A 27,848-nucleotide genomic window follows, 5' to 3' on the forward strand; every position below is an offset into this window, starting at 1 on the left:
CCTCCTTGCACTCATACTCCTTGTACTCATCCTCCTTGTACCCATCCTCCTTGCACTCATACTCCTTGTACTCATCCTCCTTGTACCCATCCTCCTTGTACCCATCCTCCTTGTACTCATCCTCCTTGTACCCATCCTCCTTGTACCCATCCTGATTGTACCCATTCTCCTTGTATCCATCGTCTTTGTGCCCATCCTCCTTGTACTCATCCTCCTTGTGCCCATCCTCCTTGTGCCCATCCTTCTTGTGCTCATCCTCCTTGTACTCATCCTCCTTGTACTCATCCACCTTGTGCCCATTATCCTTGTACCCGTCCTCCTTATACCTGTCCTCCTTGTGCTCATCCTCCTTGTGCTCATGTTCCTTGTGCTCATTCCCCTAGTGCCCATGCTACTTGTACCCATCCTCCTAGTGCTCATCCTACTTGTACCCATCCTTCTTGTGTTTATCCTCCTTGTACCCATCCTCCTTGTACCCATCCTCCTTGTACCCATTATCATTGTACCCACCCTCCTTGTACCCATTATCCTTGTACCCATCCTCCTTGTACCAATCCTCCTTGTGCTCATCCTCCTTGTACCCATCCTCCTTGTACCCATCCTCCTTGCACTCATAAAAACCGTTCTGTAAACACTGCTTCAATAAGCAGCTATATGAACAGCATTTACAAAGAATGCCTTGTTACTTGTTTACAAAAAGCACTGTCATTTTTCAACAATGTGTGACTTTTAAAACAATTCCTTTCCTATTTCAATCTATGAACAAAAATACAGAAAAATAAGAAATATATCATCATTACATGGTCAATAAATAAGTCACTTCTCTCCAACCTCAATGATGGGAAGCCCAGCACATGAGTGGAACAGACAGGCTGACGTATTTGCAACAATCTTCAGCCAGAAATGCCAAGTGGATCAGCTTTCTACAGAGGTCTCAGCTTCACAAATATCGATCTCCAGTGTGATGGAATGTCTGGATGAGTGCAGCTCCAACAACACTCAAGAAGCTTGACACCATCCAGGACAAAACAATCCATTTGATTAGCACCACATCCACTCCCTCAACCTCCGACACTCAGTAGCAGCAGTGTGCCCCATTTACAATATGCACTGCAGAAATTCACCAAAGATCCTTGGGCAGCACATTCGAAATGCACAACCTTTGTAATTAAGAAGGATAAAGGGCAGCAGATACATGGGAATACCACCACCTGCAAGTTCCCCTCCAAGCCCTACGATCCTGATCTGGAGTTCTACTGCCATTCCTTCAATATTGCTGAATCAATAACCTGGAACTTCCTCGCTCACATCATTATGGATCTGATTTGACCAAATGGATGGCAGTGGTTGGAGAAGGCATCCCACCACCATCACCTTTGCACCCTCAACATATGTTTGGGCAATACTTACTGGCGCAGCCAATGATGGCAATATCCCACGAATGAATATTTTAAATAGTGTAGACCACAGTGCAGCTTTAAGTGTGATTACAACTAATCGTTTTCTGAAATTTCTTTCTTTTTTCTGAACTTGTTTCTGTGTTCATTGTTAATTTATTTCTGCTCTTGAGTAGTTTATAGACTCATCAACAGAGTAACAGGTATAAATTAATTCTAATTACTGTTGCTTTATCCTTCCCATCTTTCTTTGTCAAGTAGGAATTTAGTTATCAATCCCTCGAGCTTCCAATTGCAGTTATCGCCTTCTGACATGTCTCTGCGTTTCCACTTCTCCCTGCCTCTATGTTTAACTCCTATCCTGCCAATTCCATCAGTACCAAGATGTGATTGAGAAAGATCCTCAGGGTAAGCCCAACCGTTTTCAATTACTTCCGTAATGTGTTCTCCTCATTATAAGGTCATTGTGGGGAAGCTTGCTGATTGTTGCATAGTGCTCAGTTCCATTCACAACAGCTCAAACAATGAAGCAATCCATGCCCACAAGCAAGCAAAACAAAATGTATAAGATTCAACCTTGGGCTGATAAGTGCCAAGTATCACAAATGCCAGGCACTTACCCTATCCATCAAGACAAAATCTGACTTCTGCTCTTGATGTTCAATGGTTTCATCATTGCCAGATACCCTAAAATCAAAATCACTGGAGCAAGCATTGATCAGCACCTTAACCGGCCGAATTATATAAATACTGTGGTTAAAAGAGCAGATCAGAGGCTACATTTACTACCAGGAGTAACTCATCTCCTGGCTCTACACGGTTTTTCTACCATCTATAAAGCATGAGTCAGAACAGTGATGGAATATTCCTGCATGAATGCAGCTCCAAAAATATTCATAAGGTCAACCTTATCCAGGCAAAACCACCCTGTTTAACTGGCATTCTACTTCCCACCTTAAGCATTTGCTCCCTCCACCAATTGTACACCACATCTGCAGTGTTTATATCTACAAGGTACACTGCAGTAATCTCCAAGGTTTATTTAACAGTTACTTCTAAACCTGCAATCATTAATTGGAAGATACAGGGGAGGCAGTACCTTGAACACAATCACTTACAAGTTCCCCTTCAAGGCACACGATCCTGATCTGGAACTATGTTGCCATTTCTTCATTGTTGCTGGGTAAATGTCCTAGAAGTTCACGAATATGGGCCAAGTGGGACTATTTTAGCTTGGGATTACGGTCAGCATGGACTGGTTGGACCAAAGAGTCTGTTTCCATGCTGTATGAATCTATGACTCTATAAGTCCCTGTACTGTGGATCTCTATACACATCGCAGGCTGCAGTGAAATGAGAAAGCAGTACAATATCATCTTCTCAGAATATTTAGTGATAGCCAACCAATGATGATCTTTGCAGTGATGCTGACATACCCTGAAAAAAGAAAACTGAACCTCCTCTGAGCCATTTCTCATGTGATAACACTTTTGCCATAATATAGAGATCAGAACTTATGCAACTATTTTAGTTGTGAAAAAACGTCTAAACACAGTGTCCAACATTAAATGTGGTTCTATGATTGGGCAACATTTGCCAAATGTTCCTCAGTGTGCTATGAATTATGCTGACAATCAATTTAAGTTTGTTAATTGGATTCATAGTGCACTGCACTTACATGCACTGGATATACCTACATATATTAATGCAACAGCCCTTTTCTATGCAGAGAACAAGTACAAGTACACAGGACATGACTATTTCAACCCAACAAAATAATCAACCACTTCTGTTTCATTTCTCTCAAGAATGCCTTGACCAATCAGAGTCAACCTGCCTGATTCAAAGAGAAGTAAATCTTGACAGTTACTCAACATTAAACTCACACAACACCAGGTTATAGTCCAACAGGTTCATTTGGAAGCACTAGCTTTCGGAGCGCTGTTCCTTCATCAGGTACCTAATAATAAAACATTCCAAATAAATCTGTTGGACTATAACCTGGCGTTGTACTAGAGATAAGCAGAGAATAAATCTGCAATGGAGCTGCAGCATTTTTGTGAGCTGATATGGAAAAACAAAAATGCAATTCCAAAAAAGGACCAAACAATTAAAAAAGGTGTGAGCTAAGTACTGGCTAAGGCCTGCTTGAAGGCAGACGGATGGAGTAATACCTTTGCCACCACCCTGGTTGGTTTCTGATTGATGTGAAACCTGTCAGCACACACCATGAGAACAGTTACAATCAGCCACTTCAAGGTTTGTCCGAGGTTCTGCAAATGCCGATTGGTCTGATTGGTGCACTGACCCACTGACCCACTGACTTTCAGTTTTGGAAGGTGCCGCCATGCATGGACCTTGGAGGTCTGTGCAACGAACAAAACAATTGGCACAAATTAAGTGGATTTATACAGCATTTCTGTTTTATTGAATAAAGGACTTTATTTTGTAAGTTATTTCAGCATATATAACTTAAACATTGGGCAGAATCATTTTGGAAACCTGAACAGTGCGAGTTAAGGTGTAATTAGTGGCAGAATTATGTGAGAATTCCAGTGAGGCCTATCTTGACACTGGGTGCAACTGCTGCGTGTTTTATTCATTTATTGGGCATCAAAGTGAGTTTCTCACTAATCAGCAGCGAGTTGTCTATTAATGAGGATTATTGCCAGTCAAATACCTTGTTAATTGCATAGCTCGCCTCCTTAATATGCATTCCCTTTCTTACTAAAGGCTTCAAACAAATTACCATGGAATTACATGGCAACTTCAAATAACTAGTAGCTACAAACAGCTGCCATGTTAAGCCGCACCAACAGCGTACAGCATCTCAGTGTACACACACACACACACACACACACACACACACACACACACACACACACACACACCAGCCAAACCCATTGGCATCTACCAATCACTCAGGATGCTTGTGGAACCTTGCAAATCTATTAGCAGGACAGCACAGACATGCATTGTAAGGTAACATCAGAAACCCATATTGAAAGGCGGCTGCAAAGATACTTTGTTAACAGGGGCAAGCAACTACCTCACAAATTGGACCAGGCTGCATCTCAGAGTGAAACAAAAATCAAAGAACTGTAGATGCCTGAAATCTGAGAATAAAACAGAAATAGCTGGAGAAACTCCGCAAGTCAGGCAGCATCTGTGGAGAGAAAGCAAAGTGAACTGAAGAAGGGTCACTGGACCCAAAATAATGACCCTGCTTTTTAGCCACAGATGCCAACAGACCTGCTGAGTTTCTCCTTCTATTGCTGCTTTTGTTGCATCTCAGGGCTCCTTGCTTGCTCTCTTAGCACCTACATTCATGCTTGCAGAAGTTCCTTGCCTTGTTGCTCCAGCTAAGTTAACTAAAAGTTATCAGTGTTGCTGTACTGACATGCTGTTTCACGTAGATACACAGACAGGTTGCTTGTCAATAGGGACCTGCCCAGGGGAAATGGTTGGGGACAGTTTGCTGCATTGGGAACAGGGATGTCAATCTAACACTTATGTTTACATTATGGGTTTATTAAATTATCAGTCCTTCTTTAAGGATCATCATTTAAAACAGAAATCACTTTTAGTTTTTCATTCATTTACACGGTAAAGTCACTCCCTTGGTAAAATAGTTGTTTTCTTTAAGCTGAAGCACAACATTTCTTAAACTTGCAAGTTAAGCAAGGTAACCCATACTTATTCAAATGTTTTAAAATTTTTAATATTGTATTTGACCCCATCACTGAGCCGATCAAGGTTCATTAGAACATAGAACATAGAACATAGAAAAATACAGCGCAGTACAGGCCCTTCGGCCCTCGATGTTGTGCCGACCGAAGCCTACCTAACCTACACTAGCCCAATAACCTCCATATGCTTGTCGAATGCCCGCTTAAATGACCATAAAGAGGGAGAGTCCACCACTGCTACTGGCAGGGCATTCCATGAACTCACAACCCGCTGAGTAAAAAATCTACCCCTAACATCTGTCCTACACCTACCACCCCTTAATTTAAAGCTGTGTCCCCTAGTAACAGCTGACTCCATACGCGGAAAAAGGTTCTCACTGTCAACCCTACCTAAACCCCTAATCATCTTGTACACCTCTATAAAATCTCCCCTAAACCTTCTTTTCTCCAATGAGAAAAGTCCCAAGTGCCTCAGCCTTTCCTCATACGATCTTCCTACCATGCCAGGCAACATCCTGGTAAACCTCCTCTGCACTCGTTCCAATGCCTCCACATCCTTCCTGTAGTATGGCGACCAAAACTGCACACAATACTCCAGATGAGGCCGCACCAGAGTCTTATACAACTGCAACATGACCTCAGGACTCCGGAACTCAATTCCTCTACCAATAAAGCCCAGTACACCATATGCCTTCTTCACAGCACTATTTACCTGGGTGGCAACTTTCAAAGATCTGTGTACATGGACACCAAGATCCCTCTGCTCATCCACACTACCAAGTATCCGACCATTAGCCCAGTAATCCATCTTCTTGTTACTCCTACCAAAGTGAATGACTTCACACTTACCTATATTGAATTCCATTTGCCACCTTACTGCCCAGCTCTGCAACTTATCTATATCACGCTGTAACCTGCCACATCCTTCTTCGCTGTCCATAACTCCACCGACTTTCGTGTCATCCGCAAACTTGCTCACCCAGCATTCAAGCCCCTCCTCCAGGTCATTTATAAAAATGACAAACAGCAATGGTCCCAAAACAGATCCTTGTGGAACACCACTAGTAACTGCACTCCAAGATGAACCTATACCATCAACTACTACCCTCTGTCTCCTTCCAGCCAGCCAATTCCTAATCCAAACCTCTAATGCACCCTCAATGCCATACCTCCATAGTTTTTGCATTAGCCTGCCATGGGATACCTTATCGAATGCCTTGCTAAAATCCATATACACCACATCTACTGCTTTACCCTCGTCCACTTCCTTGGTCACCTTTTCAAAGAATTCAATAAGTTTTGTGAGGCACGACCTGCCCTTCACAAAACCATGCTAACTATCCTTGATCACATTATTCCTATCCAGATATTCATAAATCCTATCCCTTACAATTCTCTCTAAGACTTTGCCCACAACAGAAGTGAGACTCACTGGCCTATAGTTACTCGGGCTATCCCTGCTCCCCTTCTTGAACAAGGGGACCACATTCGCTATCCTCCAGTCTTCTGGCACTATTCCCGAAGACAACGACGACATAAAAATCAAGGCCAATGGCTCCGCTATCTCCTCCCTAGCTTCCCAGAGGATCCTAGGATAAATGCCATCAGGCCCAGGGGACTTATCTATTTTCATCCTTTCCAGTATTCCCCAGACCTCTTCCCTACGTACCTCAAGGCCATCCATTCTAATCACTAGTGACTCAATATTCACATCAGCAACAGTGTCCTGTTCCTGAGTGAATACTGACGAAAAGTATTGATTTAGTGTCTCACTAATCTCCTCCGCCTCCACACACAACTTCCTACTACTATCCTTGACTGGTCCTATTCCTACCCTAGTCATCCTTTTATTCCTGACATACCTATAGAAAGCCTTTGGGTTTTCCCTAATCCTACCAACTAAGGACTTTTCATGTCCCCTTCTCGCTGCTCTTAGCTCTTAATGCTATTTAAAAGGGAGTTTTCTTTCATTTAAGTACATGAAATATCAGGCTGCAAGATAATTTATGTTATTATGCACAAAAGAGTAATCCCTCTTTTTTTTCTTACAAAGCACATACAAATCAAACCAACATTGGATCTTCCCTTTATTTACTAGAATACCCTACCGGAAATCAAAACTCATTCAGGAGACTAAATGCATCATGCAATCCCAGTTAATTAATCAATTAAATAAATTCACCATCCTTATCAGCATTTTCTGCCCTCAGGAAAAGGAAAGAAACAAACATAAAACCTTTTGTATATATGTTGTTTGAGTAACAATATGGAATCGGCTGTATTGAAACGATGTACCTTATAGTATAGTAGCCTAGAACTTTATTACTGCAGATGCCAGAAATCTGAAATAAAAATGGAAAATATCAGAATTACACATCTTTCCCTTCCTTGCAGTATTTTGAAGGGTTACTTCAAAACTGTATTCTGGCCCACACTACAATCCCAATGCCCACCCTCCTCTTCTGACGGCACTTTCCACAATAAGCATAGGAGATGCAAAACTGCGCTTTCATCATATCCCTCCCCTTCACCAAAGTCAAAACACAGCTACCAGGTGAAACAATGGCTTCCTTGTATTTCTTTCAATTTATTATAATAGATTTGCTACTCATGTCATGGCTTGCCTGCCTTAGGGAAACCTGTCGTAGTGGTGATCATTTTGATGAACATCTCTGTTTTATGGGAAGACAGTGAGGTCTGCAGATGCTGGAGATCAGAGATTCAGAGTGTGTTGCTGGAAAATCACAGCAAGTCAGGCAGCATCCGAGGAGTAGGAAAATCAACATTTCGACATCAAGAAGGTCTATTGAAAGACTCCGGTCCGAAACATCAATTTTCCTGCTCCTCGGATGATCTCTGTTTTATGCACAAGTATTATCCAAAAGTTTCTATTACCTGTTATTTCAATTCTGCACCCCATTCTGTCCTCACATTTCATTGATGCAATAAAACTCAATGTAAGTTCTTCAAATAACACACCTCACAGCCTTCCAAACACAAGAATGTGTCAACAATTTCAGATTTCAGTTTCTATACCTCAGCAAACTCACACCATGTTTAAACAATACCACAATGTACAGACAGACACATTCTTACCCTAGAAGTGGTACAGGAGTCTTCACCTGCATTGTCTTTTGAATTCCCTTCCTTCTTCAACTTGCCAATTTCACTCACACCAAGGTCAGATAGCAAAGTAGATGGAAAGGAGGGGCAAGAATTTCAATACCTTTACCCTCTCTTTCAAAAGGCTGTGATCATTCCTGACATGTGCTCCTTTGAATCAGATTTGCTTCACTGTTTCTGCATTCAAATCTTCTTGAGAATCACAGTCCAAGAACCATCCATCATCAGTAGCTATTATCACACTTTACCAACACGGTAGACCTCCAAGAAAACATTAAAAGAGCACAGATGTTCTGTATGGCCTCAAGGGGAACTGAAAATGTTGAAGATTAGTCCCTCAAGCTGAAGAGGCTTTTGAGAGGCAGAGTTGGAAGAAATGAAGTGTTGCATTTTCAGTTAACATTAAAGGTATAAAAATGGTCCCAGAAAAGATCTTGGGGAGAGGTTTAGGGTGAAGCAAACTATGCCTTTTACTCAATGGATAACCACTCAGCATGTGTACATGGAGCTATATCAGAGCAAAGTCAGGTTAGCCTGGAAATGTAGGGAGCTTCAAGTAAAATACCCGCTACCCGCTCTTACTATCTTTGGAATATTGTTATGTTTAATAAAGCCTGTTCACTCACAAGGGTATAGGTTGAAAGCATATTTGCTCCTTGTCACTCCATTTTTGCTCATCATCATCCTTCTTAACATATTGAGTCATTCGTGCCTTCCACTCTATTGCTAACGTTTCTTCTAAATTTTCTTCCACCTCACGTCCTTCCCCTATCTTTATTTATCTAAAACCTGTTACATCTCTCAATTTGTCCAGTTCTAACAAGAGATGAATGCCCTGAAACCAAGTTTCTCTCTCTACTGATGCAGCCTTAACAGTTGCAAAGTACCTTTATTTGTGAAATTCATTGATATTTAAACAAACGTAAAACGTTTACCTTGACCGAGACGTAGTGGTAAACTGCTCACAATTCAATACCATATCAGTATTGCTACTTCAATGCTTTCTTTTTTAATATCTGAGCATAAACATATTTATGACAGATTTTTATACCATTACTTTAAAAAAAGCCAAGCGTCAAGGTGAGTAAAATCACAAGCCAATGATTTTCATTTCAAATTGCTAGCATTCATTATCAACAAGCATTTGAAAAAGTGTAATCTCATTCAGGAAGATTAACATGGTTTTGTAGAAGATGGATGTATCCAACTAGCCTAAGTTTTTTGACAGAATCATTGAGATGGTGGATAGAGAAAGAGAAAAGTACCTCACATTGGATCTCCTGAAAGTATTAAATAAAGATTAAGCATGAAAGCAACCATGAACAGTAAAATAGCTGTAGGAACTGATGTGAGTCTTGAGATATTAATTGAAATGGATTAGGAAGGAAAATACAGAAAGTTGGAATGAAATGGGTACTCTCCAGGTATCAGAACTAGAACCTGGCTCTTTTTATAAATAACTTGCATTGAAAGAGGAGAGTAGCATATCCAATATTAGGCTAGGGCCTGTAGTGAACTAAGAAGAGAAAACAAAATTCCAAAGGATCAGTTTAAGCATGTGCTCAGAGTGAAGGCAAATGGAATTTGTCACAATTGAAGTGAGAGAACAAAGAATGGTATATGGAAATATAGTCAAATAAGGAAGAGATGAATAAATGTACTTAACAGTTCACACATAACAATTGTTAAAAAGGCAGCCGGCAGGTAAAGAGAATGAGAAAAATGGCTCATTGTACAGAGGAAGTATTATGGCAGTTATAAGAGTACTGATCAAACCTCACCTGGAATATTGTCCTTATCTTTTGGCTTCACACCTTCAGAAGTATAAACTGGCCAGCCATGTTTCACCAGGATGATACCTGGAATTAAGTGGGTTAATTATGATGAGATACTGAATAAATTTAGGTTATATTCCTGAATAATGATAAGGTTAAGCAGTCATCTGACTCCACAATTTAAAATAATGAAGGAAGGGGTGACAGAGCAGCTGGAAAATGTCAGAATAAAAGTCGATAATGTTAACATTCCAAAACTGAAGTTATTAAAGGTGAATCCAAGAAAATAATTCTGCACAATACATCACTGTTGCAAATGTTACAAACAGATGAAAAGGGGGAATTGGCTCTCCTCTTTTTAACCCCTTCTTGGTTATGCATAAAAATGTATTTATTAGCAAGAAGTTTTCTCATTTCAGTTAAAGGTACAGTAAAATAGGTCAAAGTGAAGAAGCCAATTACCCAAGGATTTCTTGAGTGACAAGAAACCGTAATGTTAATGACCTATTAATCCCAAGAAAAATGATAAAAACACAATATCAACCACATTCACAAACATAGATAATAAGTTTAAAAGGGGGACAGTGTCTGGTAGAGAGGGAAAGAATTAAAAATTCTCATCTTAACTTTCCTTAGATTCCTTAAGATGTCAAGTTTGTAATTGGCAGCCAATGTTGGTTAATTGTTCACTGGTATCCTCAGCAGTGACTAAATCTGTAGAAACTTTGAGTTCTTTAGCCCAATTTACTTTTTCACTCGTCACAGTATTTCAAGCCAAGTTTGGTGCCTATTTGTAAGAACTCACTCTCAGTAGTGAGGAGTCAGTTTGAGGTTTGATTTTATTTATTATTTCCACAACTTGTGTATTATAAAAGTCTTAAAGAAATAAAACTATGGTTATAATTTGTTTATATTGATCGTTTATGATATCTCCTCAGGCAGTCAATACTGTAGAAATATCCCAGAATTTGTTTTTATTTAAAATAATTTATCATAATCTTTCTACTTTGTGTTCTTTGTAAATTGTGTTACCAATCTCATCATAAAACAAAAAGTTAAGTATTTTGTTTGGTGCTTAATGATACTAAAACACGCTACTAAAGTAAAATCAATAATTTGTGCTAACAGTGGATAAATGTCACATTAACAAAACTCTAGGAAATGAACTCAGCATATTTTATCAATTCAATTTCCTATAAAACACAGTTGCACATTTTGAATAGCAGTGTTCAAGGTGAGATAGAGGATATGTTGTGTAATATAATGGGGTTATTATACTATTACGGAAAAATACAATGGTCACCAAGAATCCTATTTTTATTCAATGCTGTTCTGGAATTTCTGCAGCTGTTTTGCAATCAAATTTCAAAGTTCAGTTTACTCATTTATGAAAATGATGAATAAGTTACTTTTATTTTCAGTGAGTCGAGCAAAAGGGCAAGATACTCAAAAGGAAACCAGACTGTGTGATCAAGCAATATTATGAAGAAACAGAAAATGCCACATTTTGTGAAAGTGGTCAAACTCCTGTTGCCAGAGCATGAAAATGACAGGTGGTGGGGTGATCAGAGGAGGTTTATTCTGAGCAGTTCCCAATTTAAATGGGCACCACTTGGGTTGCATCCAGCAACTTAAAAAAGGCTGTCACTTTCAACTTTGGACCCAATATTAATCACTATATGCTTACAAATATGGCCAAATATTAAATCAGCATAATTATAGTTGATGATATTAGACAGCTCTTCCAAATTATAACATTTGACTTAAAGGATGGCCTTCTACAATGTATTGAGGAACACTGTGTGGTTTGCTTACATGTTATGAGACCATCCTCAGCTGACTATGCACCACTAGATGGTCTATGCAATACCATGCAATTAACAGGATGTTTGCCTCAATCTTTCAATGACTAGTGAAACAGTATCACTTCTGCTTCAAATCAGAAACATTATCCTAAATAATTGACTGGGAATACACAAGTAGCATTCAATCGCAGAACATCTTATCACAAAATATATCAGTTGAAACAAATGAGACTGTTTGCTTTTGAGCTTGGTAGCTGTACATGACATGTTTCTTATTGGCGCAATGTTTTCAAATCCCTTCATGACCATGCCCCTCCCAATCTCGAAAACCTGCTTTAGCTTTAAAACATTGCAGGGTCTCTGCAGTTCTCTAATTTATCAACTTGGGATCCTCTGTTTCAAACCCTTCACCAGTGGCAGCCATCCCTCCTGGTATCACTCTGTTTCACTACTTTTCCCTCTCCCTTTAAGACACTTCTTAAAAGTTACCTCTTCACTCAAGATTTTGGTCCTCAGTGTTACTGTCTCCATTCTTAGCACACAGCACAGTGTCAACATTTGTTTGATAACACTCCTCTAAAACTTCACTCAAAGGCAATTCTACATTGGGTGCCAATTGTTCATGTGCGGATGCTTCTTGCAATGTTGACCTCCCCAACAAGAGGCTGGGTCTAAGATCCCCTCTGTTTAACAATGCTGGTCCTGGTTCTGGATGCTATACTTAGAATTTGGAAACAGCCTGTACTCCCAATCCTGCTGTGGCCAATCAAATTTTTCTGAAACTCTTCGAGATGGAAATTCTACCCGAGTGAGGGGTTGAAGTCCCATCTCCAATTAATGCCCTTTGAAATGTTAAATGTCTATGGAGCTGCTGTAGCAGGGATGTGTTCCTATCAACTCCTTGTCTGGTGGACCAGCCCTCTGAAAATTCCAGCCTACAGCTACACTGGGACCCATTTATGATGATGGAATGAACTGAACAGGAAGGATATTAAATGACAGCAAATTTTGAGTGGGACGATATATGATAATGATTCCAAACTTCAAGTTGAAACTCCAAATTAATTCTAGCATATACAAAAGGGGAATATAACTTTGAATATTGACAGAAATTTAAAAGTAGAAGCTTTCCAGATTGACTAGTCAGAGATGTAAGAAAGAAGCTATAGGGTCATAGAGATATACAGCATGGAAACGGATGGTTCAATCCAACTCGGCCATGCCGACCAGATATCTGAAATTAATTTAAGCCCATTTGCCAGCATTTGGCCCATATCCATCTAAACTCTTCCTATTTATATACCCATCCAGATGCCTTTTAAATGTTGTAATTGTACCAGCCTCCACCACTTCCTCCAGCAGTCATTCTGTACACACATCACGCTGGGCATGTAAAAATTGCCTCTTACGCCCCTTTAAGATCTTTCCTCCCTTACATTAAACCTATGCCCTCTAGGTTTGGACTCCCCCACCCTGCAGAAAAGACCATGGCTATTCACCTTATCCCTGCACCTCATGCTTTATAACCCTCTATGAGGTCACCCCTCAGTCTCTGACACTCCAGGGAAAATAGCCCCAGCCTGTTCAGCCTCTCCCCATAGCTCAAACCCTCCAACCTTGCCAACATCCTTGTAAATCTTTTCTGAACATTTTCAAGTTTCATAATATCCCTTCCCAAAGCAGGGAGACCAGAATTGCACACAGTATTCCAAAAGTGGCCTAAACAATGTCCTGTACAGCAGCAACATGACCTCCCCAAACTCCTATATGCAATGCACTGATCAATAAAGGAAAGCATACCAAATGCTTTCTTCACTACTCTGTCTACCTACAAATCCACTTTCAAGGAATTATGAACCTGTACTCCAAGGTTTCTTTGTTCAGTAACACTCCCCAGGACCTTACTGTTAAGTGCATAAGTCCTGCCATGATTTGCTTTGCCAAAATTCAGCACCTCACGTTTATCTAAATTAAACTCCATCTGCTATTGGCCTATCTGTTTATTGTAACTGGCGACTTCAATCAAGCCAATCTAAGGAAGGTGTTGTCCAAGAACCACAAGAACATTACCTGCTCCACCAGGGGCCTGATCATTTAACACCACTGCTACACCACTGTGAATGATGCCTACCGCTCCATCCCTCACTCTCATTTCGGGAACTCCGATCAAAATGCTATATTTCTTCTCCCGGCTTACAGACAAAAGCCCCTCACAGATATAGGTCCAGTGCTGGTTGGAGGAGGGAGAGGATCAACTCCGGTGCTGTCTGGAATCGGCTGATTGGGGCCATTTTCAAACAGTCCGCAGGTACCTTGGACAAGTACGTCACTCACTATCACAGACTTTATCAGCAAGTGTGTGGAGGACTGCATACCGAGGAAGTCAATCCAGCTGTTCCCCAACAGGAAACCCTGGATGAATCAGGACATATAGAACATGCTAAAAAACAGGCATGAGGCCTTCAGATCAGTAGACCCACTCAAATATAAGAAATCCAAGTATGACCTTTGCAGAGCCATTAGGACAGCTAAGGACCAATACCGATCCAAACTAGAGACCCAGACAGACACCCGGCAACGATGGCAAGGACTGAATGACATCACAGGTTCTAAAAAGAGACAGTGCAAGACAGCAGATGATGACACATCCCTCCCAGATTGTCTCAATGCTTGTTATGCTCGCTTTGAGCAGAATTTTGTTGGAGAGATAACACCTATTCCGACAAGTCGTGACAACACCTATCCCAACAGTCACTGCATCAGAAGTCAGATCAGTTTTTCTTCATGTGAATCCAAGGAAATTGATTGGACCAGACGAAGTACCAGGCTGTGCACTCAGAGCATGCGCAGATCAACTGCTAGAGGTCTTCGCGAACATCTTCAACCTCTCCCTGCGACAAGCCACTGTCCCTGCCTGTTTCAAGAGGGCCAACATCATCACCGTGCTTAAGAAGGCTCAAGTAGCATGCCTTATTGACTACCACCCAGTGGCCCTAACTTCGGTGGTAATAAGACCATAAGACATAGGAGTGGAAGTAAGGCCATTGGGCCCATTGAGTCCACTCCACCATTCAATCATGGTTGATGGGCATTTCAACTCCACTTACCCGCACTCTGCCCGTATCCCTTAATTCCTCGTGAGATCACAAATTTATCAATCTCTGTCTTGAAGACATTTAACATCCCGGCCTCCACTGCGCTCCTCTGGCTGAGGAAATGTCTCCTCATTCCCGTTTTAAATTAACTCCCTCTAATTCTAAGGCTATGCCCATGGGTCCTAGTCTCCCCGCATAATGGAAACAACTTCCAAGCATCCACCCTTTCTAAGCCATGCATTATCTTGTAAGTTTCTATTAGATTTCCTCTCAACCTTTTAAACTCCAATGACTACAATCCCAGGATCCTCAGCCATTCATTGTATGTTAGGCCCACTGTTCCAGGGATCATCCATGTGGATCTCTGCTGGACACGCTCCAGTGCCAGTATGTCCTTCCTGAGGTGTGGGGCCCAAAACTGGACACAGTATACTAAATGGTGTCTAACCAGAGCTTTACAAAGTCTCAGCGGCACAATGGTGCTTTTTCTTCCAACCCTCTCGAGGTAAATGACAACATTACTTTTGCTTTTTTAACCATGGACTCAAACTGCAAGTCAACTTTTAGAGAATCTTGGACTGGTACTCCCAGATCCCTCGTACTTTGGCTTTATGAAATTCCTCACCATAAAGAAAATAGTCCATGCCTGTATTCTTTTTTCGAAAGTGCATTCAGCAGCCATTTCTTGGACCACTCTCCTAAACTGTCTAACTCTTTCTGTAGCCTCCCCACCTCCTCAGAACTACCTGCCTGTCCGCCTAACTTTGTATCATTGGCAAACTTCGCCAGAATGCCCCAGTCCCTTCATTCAGATCATTAATATATAAAGTGAACAGCTGCGACCCCAGCACTGAACCCTGCGGGACACCATTTGTCACTAGCTGCCATTCTGAAAAAGAACCTTTTATCCCAACTCTCTGCCTTCTGTCTGACAGCCAGTCCTCAATCCATGCCAGTACTTTGAAAGACTGTTCATGACATTAATCAACTTCAGCCTCCCCCCTACTCTTGACCCACTCCAATTTGCCTATCAGACCAACAGATCCACATCCGATGCCATATCACTTGCCCTTCACTCCTCCCAAGAACATCTTGATACCAAGAACAGCTACATAAGAACCCTATTCATTAACAACAGTTCAGCCTTCAACACTATTATCCCTCGAGACTGATTACTAAACTTAGTGATCTCAGACTAAGCCCCACTCTCTGAAACTGGATCCTTAGTTCCCTGACCCACAGGCCACAATCAGTGAAGACTGGGGACAATATTTCATTCTCGCTAACACTCAACACTGGAACCGCCCACGGGTGTGTACCCTGCCTCTTACTGCACTCACTGTATACCCATGACTGCATCACCAAATACCAGACTAATGCCATTTACACGTTTGCTGATGACACCACCATAATTGGTCAAATCCCTGACGGCGATGAAACAGACTACAGATGGGAGGTCAAAGACCTGGAAAAATGGTACACTGAGAACAACCTAGCTCTCAATGTCGACAAAACCAAGGAACTCATTATTGACTTTCAGCAGGATGTCCCCTACACATTAACAGAACAGAGCTGGAACAAGTGGAGGGTGTCAAGCTCCTGGGAGTGGTCATTTACAACAAGCTTTCTTGGACTCTTCACGTGGACGCACTGATTATAAAGGCCCAACAACGTACCTTCTTCCTCAGGCAGCTGAGGAAATTTGGCATGACAGTAAATACCCTTGCCAACTTTTATAGGTGCGCCATTGAGAGCATTCAGTCTGGATGTATCACTAGCTGCTATAGCAACTGTACCATTCAAGATCGGAGACAGTTACAGAGAGTGGTGAACTCGACGTGGACAATCACACAGGCCAACCTCCAATCACAGAATCCATCTACCAGGCCCACTGTCAAGGAAAGCCTGCCAGTATTCTCAAAGATCCATCCCACCCTGGCAATGTTTTTCTACAACCTCTTCCATCAGGGAGAAGGTACAGAAGCCTGAACACATGCACCAGCCGGTTTCGAAACAGTTTCTACCCTACTGTTGTTCAAATACTGAATAGACTCACAAACTCTTCACATTCGCCTGTATCTGCATTTTTGTTTTTGCTGCTGTTTACCTATTATTCACATATCTATACTATTAACTCTGTGATCTGCCTGTATTGCTTGCAAGACAAAGCTTCTTATTGTGCCTTGGTACACGTGACAATAAATTCAATTCAATTCAATTCAATCTGATCAAGATCTCATTGTACTCTGAGGTAACCTTCTTCGTTATCCACTACACCTCCAATTTTGGTGTCATCTGCAAAATTTACTAGCCATACCTCCTTTATGCACATCCAAATCATTTATATAGATAACATAAAGCATTGGACCCAGCACTGATCCTTTGGATCACCACTAATCACACACCTCCCAGCTGAAGGTATTTTACCTTCCAGCCTTTTACAAAGCAACATTAACAACCTCAGGCCATCACATCCAAAGAAACATTTCTGAAGTGTAATCACCATTGTAATTGTTGAAAAATACAGCAGTTAATTTATGCAGAGTAAGATCAGAGTCCAAGTTGTGGGTAATCAGGGAGGGGCCAGTGACCTTGAAATTGTGTTTAAGGGAATAGTCATATACCTTAGATTAGTTCCATCAAGTTTGGTCTGCAGTTAGGAATAGGACAACAGGAGTGTAATTAAGGAACTTGGAATTTAGCACCGAATGACCCTTATCCTTGGGATTGAGCTTCTTACTCGCAGAGTGGATGAGGGCACAGATTGCAGAGAACATGAGTGAACTGACTAAAGCACAAAGGCATACAGTGTCATTCAAGTGGAGGTGAAAAGAGACATGTCTTTTCAACAGATGAGAGCATAGTTATGGGAATAGATACTGTTCTTTGCAACAAAGACAGAGCATCTTTAAGGTTGTGACTCCTTCCTGGTGCCGAGATTGGCCACATATCTTCTACACTGGAATGGAACCTGGAGTTCAAGACAAGCTGTTGTGATCCACAAAGGCAGCAAGGAAATAGGTAGTACAAGGAAAAAGGTACTGCTGAAGAGCTAGGAGCAGCACAGGGCTAAATTAAAAAGGACAATAGCAAAGGTAATCACCCCAGGATTATGACCTGAGCCACATGCAAATTAGTGTAGAGTAAGCAAGATTACAGCAGTAAATACCTGACTCAAAAATAGGTATAGTGGCAATCGATTCATTGACTGCAGTCGCCAGTACAGAAGAAATGTAGAGCTGATCCATTGGAATGGGCTTCATTTGTGCCATGCTGGGATTAATATCCTGACAAAGCATAAATCTATATATGATGTCGGGATGGGCATTGCTGAGATCATATAACTAGGGTTTTAGTTAGCACTTTCAACAAATCAATGGGAAGCAAGTATTTAATTGAAGGGAAGTTTAAGAAATCATAAATAAATGAGAGGGCACAGATATAGGGTAGTGAAGAGGTGAACAATAATTGAAGTATGACAGGAAGGAATAGAAAATATAATCACAAGACTGCAGTAGAAATCAGAACCAGAATAATTAATAATGGTAAAAGTGAACACTTAAATCCCTTTTTCTGAATCCACACTGTATTTCTAACAAGATTGAGTTTGACAGCACAAATAGAAACAAATGTAAATGAGTTGACAGATGTTAAGGAGACCTGGTTGCAGGCGACCAGGACTCTAATCAACTTAATGATCAAAGCCTAGTGATATTATCACTGGACTGTTAAACCAGAGAACCAGATAATGTTCTGGTGACTTTGGTTCAAATCCAGCCATCGAATGTACTGGAGCCAAATTTGCAGAAGACAAAATTGGAGGTAAGGGCAGATTCTGAGAGGGATGTGAATAGGTTAGAGGGTGATATTGACAGGTTAGGTAAGAGGGCAAAAAGTTGGCAAACAGAGTGCAATGTGAAAAAATGTGTAATTGCTCATTTTGGAAGGGAGAACTGAAAAACAGTATTTAAATGGAGAAAAAGTGCAGAAAGCTGCAACACAAAGGGAGTTGTGCACGAAATACAGAAAGATAGCACATAGATGCTGCAGGTGACCAGGAAGGCTAATGAAATACTATTTCAAGGGTGTTGGAGTATAAGAATAGGGATGCCTTCCTATGTGCTGGTGAGACCACATCTGAAGTACTATGAGCAAGTTGATCCCTGAAATGAAAGATATCATTTAATTGGAGTCCGATCAGAGAATGTTCACTCGGACAATCACAGTATGGAGGGATTTTTTTCCTTTATTCATTCACAGGATGAGGGCATGGCTGGTTAGGCAACATTTATTGCTCATCCCTAATTGCAGGTACAAGTCAACTACATTGCTGTGGGTCTGGAGTCATGTGTAGGCCAGACCAGGTAAGAATGGCAGTTTCCTTCCCTTAAGGACATTAGTGAGCCTGATGGATTTTCCAGCAATCATCAATGGATTCATGGTCATCATTCGACTCTTAATTCCAGAGTTTTTTTTTTAACTAAATTCAAATTTCACCATCTGCCTTCCTCCAAGTCATTAATATACTTTGATGGCTCACAGTGGTTAGCACTGCTGCCTCACAGCTCCAGGAATGCAGGTTTGAGTCCCACCTCAGGCGACTAACTGTGTGAAGTTTGCACATTCTCTATGTGTCTGTATGGGTTTCCTCCAGGTACTCTGGTTTCTTCCCACAGTCCAAAGATGTGCAGGTCAAGTGATTTGGCCATGCTAAATTACCCATAGTGTTAGGTGTATTAGTCAGGGGTAAATATAGGATAAGGGAATGGGTCTGGGTGGGTTACTCTTCAGAGGGTCAGTGTGGACTTCTTGGACCACACTGTAGGAAATCTAATCTAATCTAATCTAACCTAAACAGTTGTGGTCCCAGCACTTATCCTTGCTGAGCCCTACTAGTTACAGATCACCAATCTAAAGAAGAACTCCTTATCCCCACTCGTTGTTTCCTGCCCATGAGGTAAATCTCTATCCATGCCAATATATTACCTCCAATACTGAGGGGCTCTTATCTCATGAATTAATCTATTGTGAGTTACCTTGTCAAGCCAAATGGGGTGAGACTCTAAAAAAGTGGAACACGGAGGTATCTCAGTGTTCTTGCGTCTGGACACAAAAGCTTAGCATGCAGGTGCAGCAGATAATTAAGATGGAAAAGTGAATTTTGGCATTTACACATTAAGTGGTTGGAGTTACATTGGGACATTTTTGAGACACTGTACAGGATGATGGTGAAGCCGCACCTGGAGTAATGTTTTAAGGTTCGGTTTGTGTATTTAAGAGAGGAAATATTGGCATATAGGCAGTTCAAAAGAGATTCACTGGGCTGATTCCTGGGATGAAGGGGCTGAATTACCAAGAATGGCTAAACATGGCAGGCCTTTATTCATGAGAAGATTGAGGGGTGATCATCTTGAAATATACAAGATTCTGGAGGAGGCTTGACATGGTAGATGTTGATAAGATGCTTTCAGTAATGTTTCCTACACAAGACGTAAGGTAGTTTTGAACTTGGGACATAATTACAGAACAGGAGGACATTCATTTAAAACTGAGATGTGAAGGAATGTGGTGTATCTGTGAAATTCTCTATCCCAGAGAGGTGTGGAGGCTAGATCCCTGACAGTATTTGAACAAGAGTAGAATTTTTGAAATATCAAGGAGTAGAGGAATATGAGGAGATGGCATGAAAGAGAAGTTGAAGTCTGGGGCATGACCTTGTGAAATGCTAGGGCTTAACTGAGGGGCTGAATGTCCTACTCCTGTTCCTATCGTTTATGTTCTTACCCCACCACAGCAACGTAGGACAGCACAGTGGCTCAGTGGTTAACACTCCTGTCTCACAGACCCAGGGACCCTTGTTTGATTCCAGCCTTGAGTTACTGTCTGTGTGGAGTTTGCATGTTCTCCCCGATCTGCATGGGCTTCCTCCAGGTGCTTTGGTTTCATCCCACAGTCTAAGGATGTGCAGGTTAGGTGGATGGTTCATACTGTAAATTGACCCATAGTGTCCAGGGATGTGTAGTTAAGGTGGGTTAGCCGTAATGAAATCCCTTTGGGGATTGGGTTGGTCTGGGTGGGATGCTCTTCAATGGTCTGAATGGCCTCTTTCTGCACTGTAAGGATTCAATGATTCTATGATTTCCATTTCCCCAAGGGAAATAAATATCAGCCAAACAGCTCTCCAACTGTTCCTTCAAAGGCAAGACCAATCACAGCATCAAACGTTCTTCAGTCCCAGCAGCAGCCCCTGGGAGCTACAGCCAATGCTGGGTCTGCAGGAGTCATAGAACAACAATCTTGTAGAAAGGTCATGGAATTAGATAAATTAATTTGGATTTGTCAGGTACTGTTGGGGCGGGAAGAGGGGAAATTGGTGGAATCTTTGGGAAGGTAGGATACCCCTTTCAATGCAGTCTGCAGTTGCATGGATCTCTCCAAACAGTACCAAACCAGAAGCATCACCTCAAATCCCACTCCTTTCCTCAGAGTGGTTGATGAGCTTTTGACATGGAGGTCCTGGGCCTCCTTCACCGCCGCTCCCTCACCACCAGATGCCTGGAGGAAGAACGCCTCATCTTCTGCCTCGGAACGCTTCAACCCCAGGGCATCAATGTGGACTTCAACAGTTTCCTTATTTCCCCTTCCCCCACCTCACCCTAGTTCTAAACTTCCAGCTCAGCACTGTTCCCATGACTTGTCTGGACTTGTCCTACCTGCCTATCTCCTTTTCCACCTATCCACTCCACCCTCTCCTCCCTGACCTATCACCTTTATCCCCTCCCCCACTCACCCATTGTACTCTATGCTACTTTCTCCCCACCCCCACCCTCCTCTAGCTTATCCCTCCACGCTTCAGGCTCACTGCCTTTATTCCCGATGAAGGGCTTTTGCCCGAAACGTCGATTTCAAAGCTCCTTAGATGCTGCCTGAACTGCTGTGCTCGTCCAGCACCACTAATCCAGATGAGCTTTTACTGGCCTGCAGGCTCATCCCTCCTTCCCACTACTGGGGGAAGTGCAGGCAGCTATTTGACCAGACATGTAATGACTGATAATTCACCACTTAAGAGGGACAAGTGGCTTTCAGATAGGAAAAAGTGAGGACTGCAGATGCTGGAGATCAGACTTGAAAAGTGTGTTGCTGGAAAAGTGCAGCAGGCCAGGCAGCATCCGAGGAGCAGGAGAATCTACATTTCGGGCATAAGCTCTTCTTCAGGAATGAGGCTGGTGTGCCAAGCGGGCTGAGATAAAAGGTGGAGGGGGGGGGAATTTGGGGGAGGGGCGCTGGGAATACGATGGGTGGAAGGAGGTGAGGGTGAGGGTGATAGGCTGGAGAGGGGGTGGGGGCGGAGAGGTTGCCCTCACCCTTGCCTCCTTCCACCTATTGTATTCCCAGCACCCTTCCCCCAAATTCCACCCCCCCCCTACCTTTTATCTCAGCCCACTTGGCACACCAGCCTCATTCCTGAAGAAGGGATTATGCCCGAAACGTCGATTCTCCTGCTCCTCGGATGCTGCCTGGCTTTCAGATAGGAGGAGCTTCTTACATTGACTCCATTGGTTAGGGTCAGGAAAACGACAGATACTTCAACCCACCTCCCCACCCCTCACCCTTCCATCCTTATTCCACAGTCCCCTCTCAAGTTCACAGCTTACTCCCATGATGGGAATTATTTGGTCCATAATAATAATGTTGACTGGAAAGTGAAGGGCCTTTTCTCTCTTTTCCAAGATTAGGGGGAGTGATTAGATTGTCAGGAAAAAGCACAAGTATGTTTCTTGTGGCAACAGGAATAAGCAGCTTTCTTGTAATGTGAGTAGACAAAGTTAATCATGTTCAGTTTGAGTAAGTATTATCCTGCTGTGAGAAAGTGCCTTGAGAATGGAATCAACTCTAAGCCCTGGAACAAAATGATCAGGGTTTCTATACACAAAAGTAACTGCGCGCGTCAACAAATTATAACATTCAGCTTTGTGTATTTTTAGTTAAAATTAATCCTTAAAGCTGCAGCTAAACTGCAGTGAATTTGGTGGGGGCAGATGAATGTAGAATGCAGGTGCAAGTTAAGATTTCAAGGTCCTGCATTTTAATAAAAGCAACAAGGTATGGATGTTGGAAAACTGAAATGAAAACAAACTGCTGAAGAAACTGGCAGGTCTGGCAGCACCTGTGGAGAGAGAAATAATGGTAACCCTTCAAATCCAGTAATGACTAGAGGGCATAGGTTTAAGGTAAGAAGGGAAAGACTAAAAAGAATCTAAGGGGCAACGTTTTATGCGGAGGGTAATGCGTGTGGAATGAGCTGCCAGAGGAAATGGTGGAGGCTGGTACAGTTATAACATTTAAAATGTATCTGGATGGGTATATGAATAGGAAGGGTTTAGCAGATATGGGCTAAATGCTGGCAAACAGATTAATTTAGGATATCTGGCCAGCATAGATGAGTTGGACTGAAGGGTCTGTTTCCTTGCTGTACACCTATAAAAGACGTTTTGACTGTTCTTCAGAACTGATTGTGAAGGTAACCAGAGAAAAGACAATAAGTAGTGATCATGGTGGTAAAGGTGAGGTAAAGACATAAACAAGTAAAAATACAATATAAGAAACAGAAAATGGGTCCTCTTTGCTGATCACAAAGTCAACAAGATACAAACTGGTCTCAGCAGAATGGGGTGAGGGGATATAGGAAAAAGGATGCACAGAGGTCATACTCTGAAGTTGCAGAACTCAATATTGAGTCCGAGAGTTTGTAAAATGCCTAAGTGAAAAATTTGGTGATGTGCCTCAAGCTTGCACTGAGCTTCATTTGAAGTAGGAAGTTCAGGTTTGTTATGAAGCAGAATGATGCTGGCTTAGCCACTGGGGAAATAGGAAGATGAAAATAAGCAAAACAGCTCCTGAACAGATGTGTAAATAAACTGAGAACTGTACGAATCTGAGTCTAATTCTCTGCGAATGTTACATATCTAATTGCATGGTAAAGTTTTATTGTTGGATGAAATATCATAATTCAGAAGAAAAATAAAAGAGAATATGTATCTGAATGCCTAATTTAGTAAACATAGTTATTGGCGTCTGAGTAGCTCAACACCGGAAGATGCATTCATGCAATTAGCATCCAAAATGAAGGCAGTGTGGCAGTAATGAAACTAAACCAGTCTATTCAATTGATACAGCTGTCAAATCTTCAAATAATAAAATTGCTAACGGAAGGAGCTACTGGTTCCCACCAATCAAGGCGATGCTGGGCACTTTATTTTAAAATTATCAAGTTGAGCTTTATTGTTCACTGCTCCTTGAAACAGCTTGGTTTCAACCAACCATTATTTTTCAAATGGTATTTGAAAACTGTGGGCTTGCTTCCCAAAACAATCAGGGCACATATCTGGATCCCCAACCTGAATTAAGATTATGCATGATCACTGTTCACACAATAAAGGTAGCAGGAATATTATGATGATTAGTGCTTCTTTCTCAAAAACACGCTCCCAAAAGCGACAAGCAACAAAAAGTTCACACTTATATAATCGTAACATTCTATGAAGGTTGGAGATTGGAAATAAAAACAGGAAATATTCTACAAGTTCAGAGAAAAATCCAATTTGATGACTTTTTGTTAGCAGAACAGTGTCAGATTTAAAAAATGGACACTGAGCTCAGTTCTGATGAAAGGTTATGAATCACAGTGCTCAGAAGAATGCATCTTGCATATTTTTGCACTTTCCTAAATGCTCAGCTGCACTATATGTCACTTTGCCTGGGATTTATGTCTGTTCCTGGAGGGGTCACGTTTACAATGCAGTCAGAAGCCACAACAGAGTCCACAAAAAGTGTAAGTGCAGAGGGCCATGTCAGTTCTCCAACGCTGCACTCCAGCTCACATCATTGTTTGAATGTCCTCAGCCCTTTACCCAATGTAATCCTTTCCCTCCTCGGATCACTCATGCCACCCTATATCACCTGTGTGGCATCTGCTGGTTATTAATATATCCTTTTGACTATAACAATGCAGTGTTGCCCACATTCTCACTCCTGGCAAGCCCAATTTATGCAAAACCCCTCTGCTCATTGGCATTCAATGGTTCCCAATCCAGCGACCTAGATTTTAAAAAAACTTTGTTTTTAAATCCTTACATAACATTACTGCTCCCTCTCCCTGCATTCTATTCCAGTCTTGCCATTCTCTCTATGCTGCTTCAATCCTGTCCTCAGGCATTGATTTTCTTTGCACAACTTTGGGTGTTCCTTCACATGGTTAGGCCCTGAGATGTGAAATTTCTTTCCTACACCACTCTTTTGTTTTTCTTTCATTTCCTTTCAGAGTCTGCTTACCTTGACAAAAGATATGGTCATCTGTCCTAATGTATCTTTAAGTGGTTCTGTGTTATTTTATTATATTCGTTCTTGTGAAACATTTCTAAATCCAAGCAGTAGCCGCGTAAGTTTTGCATTCAATGCATCTTGAGTTCCTATAAAGGTATCTTTCCCCATTGAAACCAATATAGCTATTTTGCATCAAATATAACACTTTTTGTCAAGGTGGCTCCAAACATACTGACTGTCTTATTTCTCAATCAATTAAGCTCAGAGCAGTCAATTGCTAGCTGAGTTTGAGTATTTGAAATTGGTGTGAAATTGACGAGGACACTGCTGTTAAAATGATGAAGCAGCTTTATTGCTCCACTTTTTTAGAATACTTTCAAAACCCCATCGCACTTTTATATAATATTATTGGATAACAATCCAATTTACTTGCTACTTTGGAAATCTAAAGGAAGAATGTTCTTCCTTGTTATTGATTACACATTAACGTTCCCTGAATCTAAGTACAGTGGAACATCATGTAGCACTTCTGCTTGCTTCCCGTTTGTAGTTCAAATCATGGTTTGGAGAAGAATTGAAATTTAATGAATAGAGATTTTCCCCAGCTAGATTTAACCAAGAAGATTTCAAAACAAGCAAGCAAATAATGTGATTTAAAACAAAGTTGACAGGTTGCTATGACATCTCAGATGGGTATCATCTCATCAGCATCGACAACCTTGTGGAATAACAATTTTCTCCTTCACCACACAAATTACAACCACACCTCTGGCTTTCATTGAAGAAAGATAAACAGCTGCCTATCTCTAAAAATATGAGTGAAATTAAACATTGTATAAATCTGCATTTTAATTAATCTGGTGATATAAGAACAAAACACTGTAAAGCATTATTGGGTGCACTAAACAATAGAATATTTGTATAAAATACATTAAATAAAAGACAAGGAAACATAATAGCTATGCTAAGTAAAGGATAGTCATCACAATGTTATTGTAAATTATAGATCATAATAATGCCATAGACATTCACCATATGCATGATAGTCAATGCAGTATTAAACAGAAACAGAATGGAATCCACATAGGACATCGCCAACATCAAAGTGTGCTGGTGATTGGTTCAGGTGACCATGTTCTTCCAAACTTTCTTATCACTGCAGTGGGTGACATTGTTGTTGGAGCCAGTCTTTCATATCGTCCAGCTGCTTTCTTCACTGCCACCCTCTTGCACTTCTTCCATTAATTCTTCCAATGGTGATAATGCCAACCTTTCTGCTCAGATTATATGTCAAAGGAACTCCATTTGTCTTTGATATTATTTAAGAACACATGAAGTATACCAGACTAGAAAATAAAGTGTAGTGTGGAGTGCATAGAGGACATGATGTGCAACAGGAATGAGCTAGTTTACAGTTTGTGACATTTTGCTAATGATAGAAACATGAAATAAAAACAGAGAAAAGTGCAACAAGTCAGAAGGTATCTGTGGAAGAGAAAATGTTGTTGTTCAAGGTCAGCAACATTCTGTCAGAATTGAATAACATTAGAGATATAGCAGTTTCAAAGTGGGTACAGATGTGGGGACAGTGGAGAGAGGAGAGAAAGAAAATAACAAAAGAAAAGGTCTCCATCTGATACAGTGGAAGACCTAAAGTGATAGCATTGTCACATCTAAAGTGATAGCATTGTCGCATTTGTGACAGGAACTGTTTGGGAATTGAGAATATCTGGGGACAGAGAGCAACTGATGATGGATTGCCATTGGTTTTAAAAAAAGGGTGGCACGGTGGCACAGTGGTTAGCACTGCTGCCTCACAGCGCCAGAGACCCGGGTTCAATTCCTGCCTCAGGCAACTGTCTGTGTGGAGTTTGCACATTCTCTCCGTGTCTGCGTGGGTTTCCTCCGGGTGCTCTGATTTCCTCCCACAGTCCAAAAATGTGCAGGTTAGGTGAATTGGCCATGCTAAATTGCCTGGGGTGTTGGGTGTAGGGGAATGGGTCTGGGTGGGTTGCGCTTCGGAGGATCGGTGTGGACTTGTTGGGCCAAAGGGCTTGTTTCCACACTGTAAGTAATCTAAAGTGACAAGAGAGAATAAATAACATAAGGGATGCTAGCACAAGACAGAAAAGGATGGCTAATATGACAAGTAGTGAACTGAAAGATATGTCAAGATGAAGTGTTCATGGAAAAATGCAGAAGCACTATCAACAGCTGCTATATGAAAACAAAGCTAAAAGAAAAATTCAAACAAAGTTTCTGATATTGTCAAACTCAGTACTGAATCTGGAAGGATCTAAATTATCTGATTGAAAAGGGAGGTGCTTTTTCCTTATGCTTCACTAGAGCAGGTTAAGAGGCTAAAGAAAGGTCAAAATGAGGGTAGGGCAAAGTTCAGAAAGACATACAACTAGAAGCTCATTGCCACATTTATAGACTGAATCAAGGCATTCCACAAAGTGGTCACTAAATCTGTGCTTAATGTCCCTGATATGGAGACAACTGCATCACATACAGTGAATCGATGTGCTAAATTGAAAGAAGTACAAATAAATTGCTATTTCACTTGTCCGATGTGTTTGGGACAGTGGAAAGTGGAAATGGAGAAGGTAAAAGGACAGGTGCAGCATTTACTGCTTTT

The 27,848-nt window shown here is 41.4% G+C and overlaps 1 protein-coding gene across 3 annotated transcripts in view; it reads right to left on the reverse strand.

Moving 5' to 3' along the window:
• Positions 1-27,848, reverse strand: part of sgcd (sarcoglycan, delta (dystrophin-associated glycoprotein)) — a 557,633-nt gene that overhangs the window by 434,043 nt on the left and 95,742 nt on the right. Inside the window, exon 2 of one of the 3 annotated variants that reach the window (XM_072590522.1) lies at positions 9,991-10,068. The exons of 1 other annotated variant lie outside the window; for it this stretch is intronic. The gene's annotated coding sequence lies outside the window, so the exon portion shown is untranslated. Of the gene's footprint in view, positions 1-7,381; positions 7,404-9,990; positions 10,069-27,848 lie in introns of those variants that run through there. One more of the 3 variants, XM_072590523.1, reaches the window with a different exon arrangement.

This window comes from Chiloscyllium punctatum, chromosome 20 (assembly GCF_047496795.1).
Source record: "Chiloscyllium punctatum isolate Juve2018m chromosome 20, sChiPun1.3, whole genome shotgun sequence".
Lineage (NCBI taxonomy): Eukaryota > Metazoa > Chordata > Chondrichthyes > Orectolobiformes > Hemiscylliidae > Chiloscyllium > Chiloscyllium punctatum.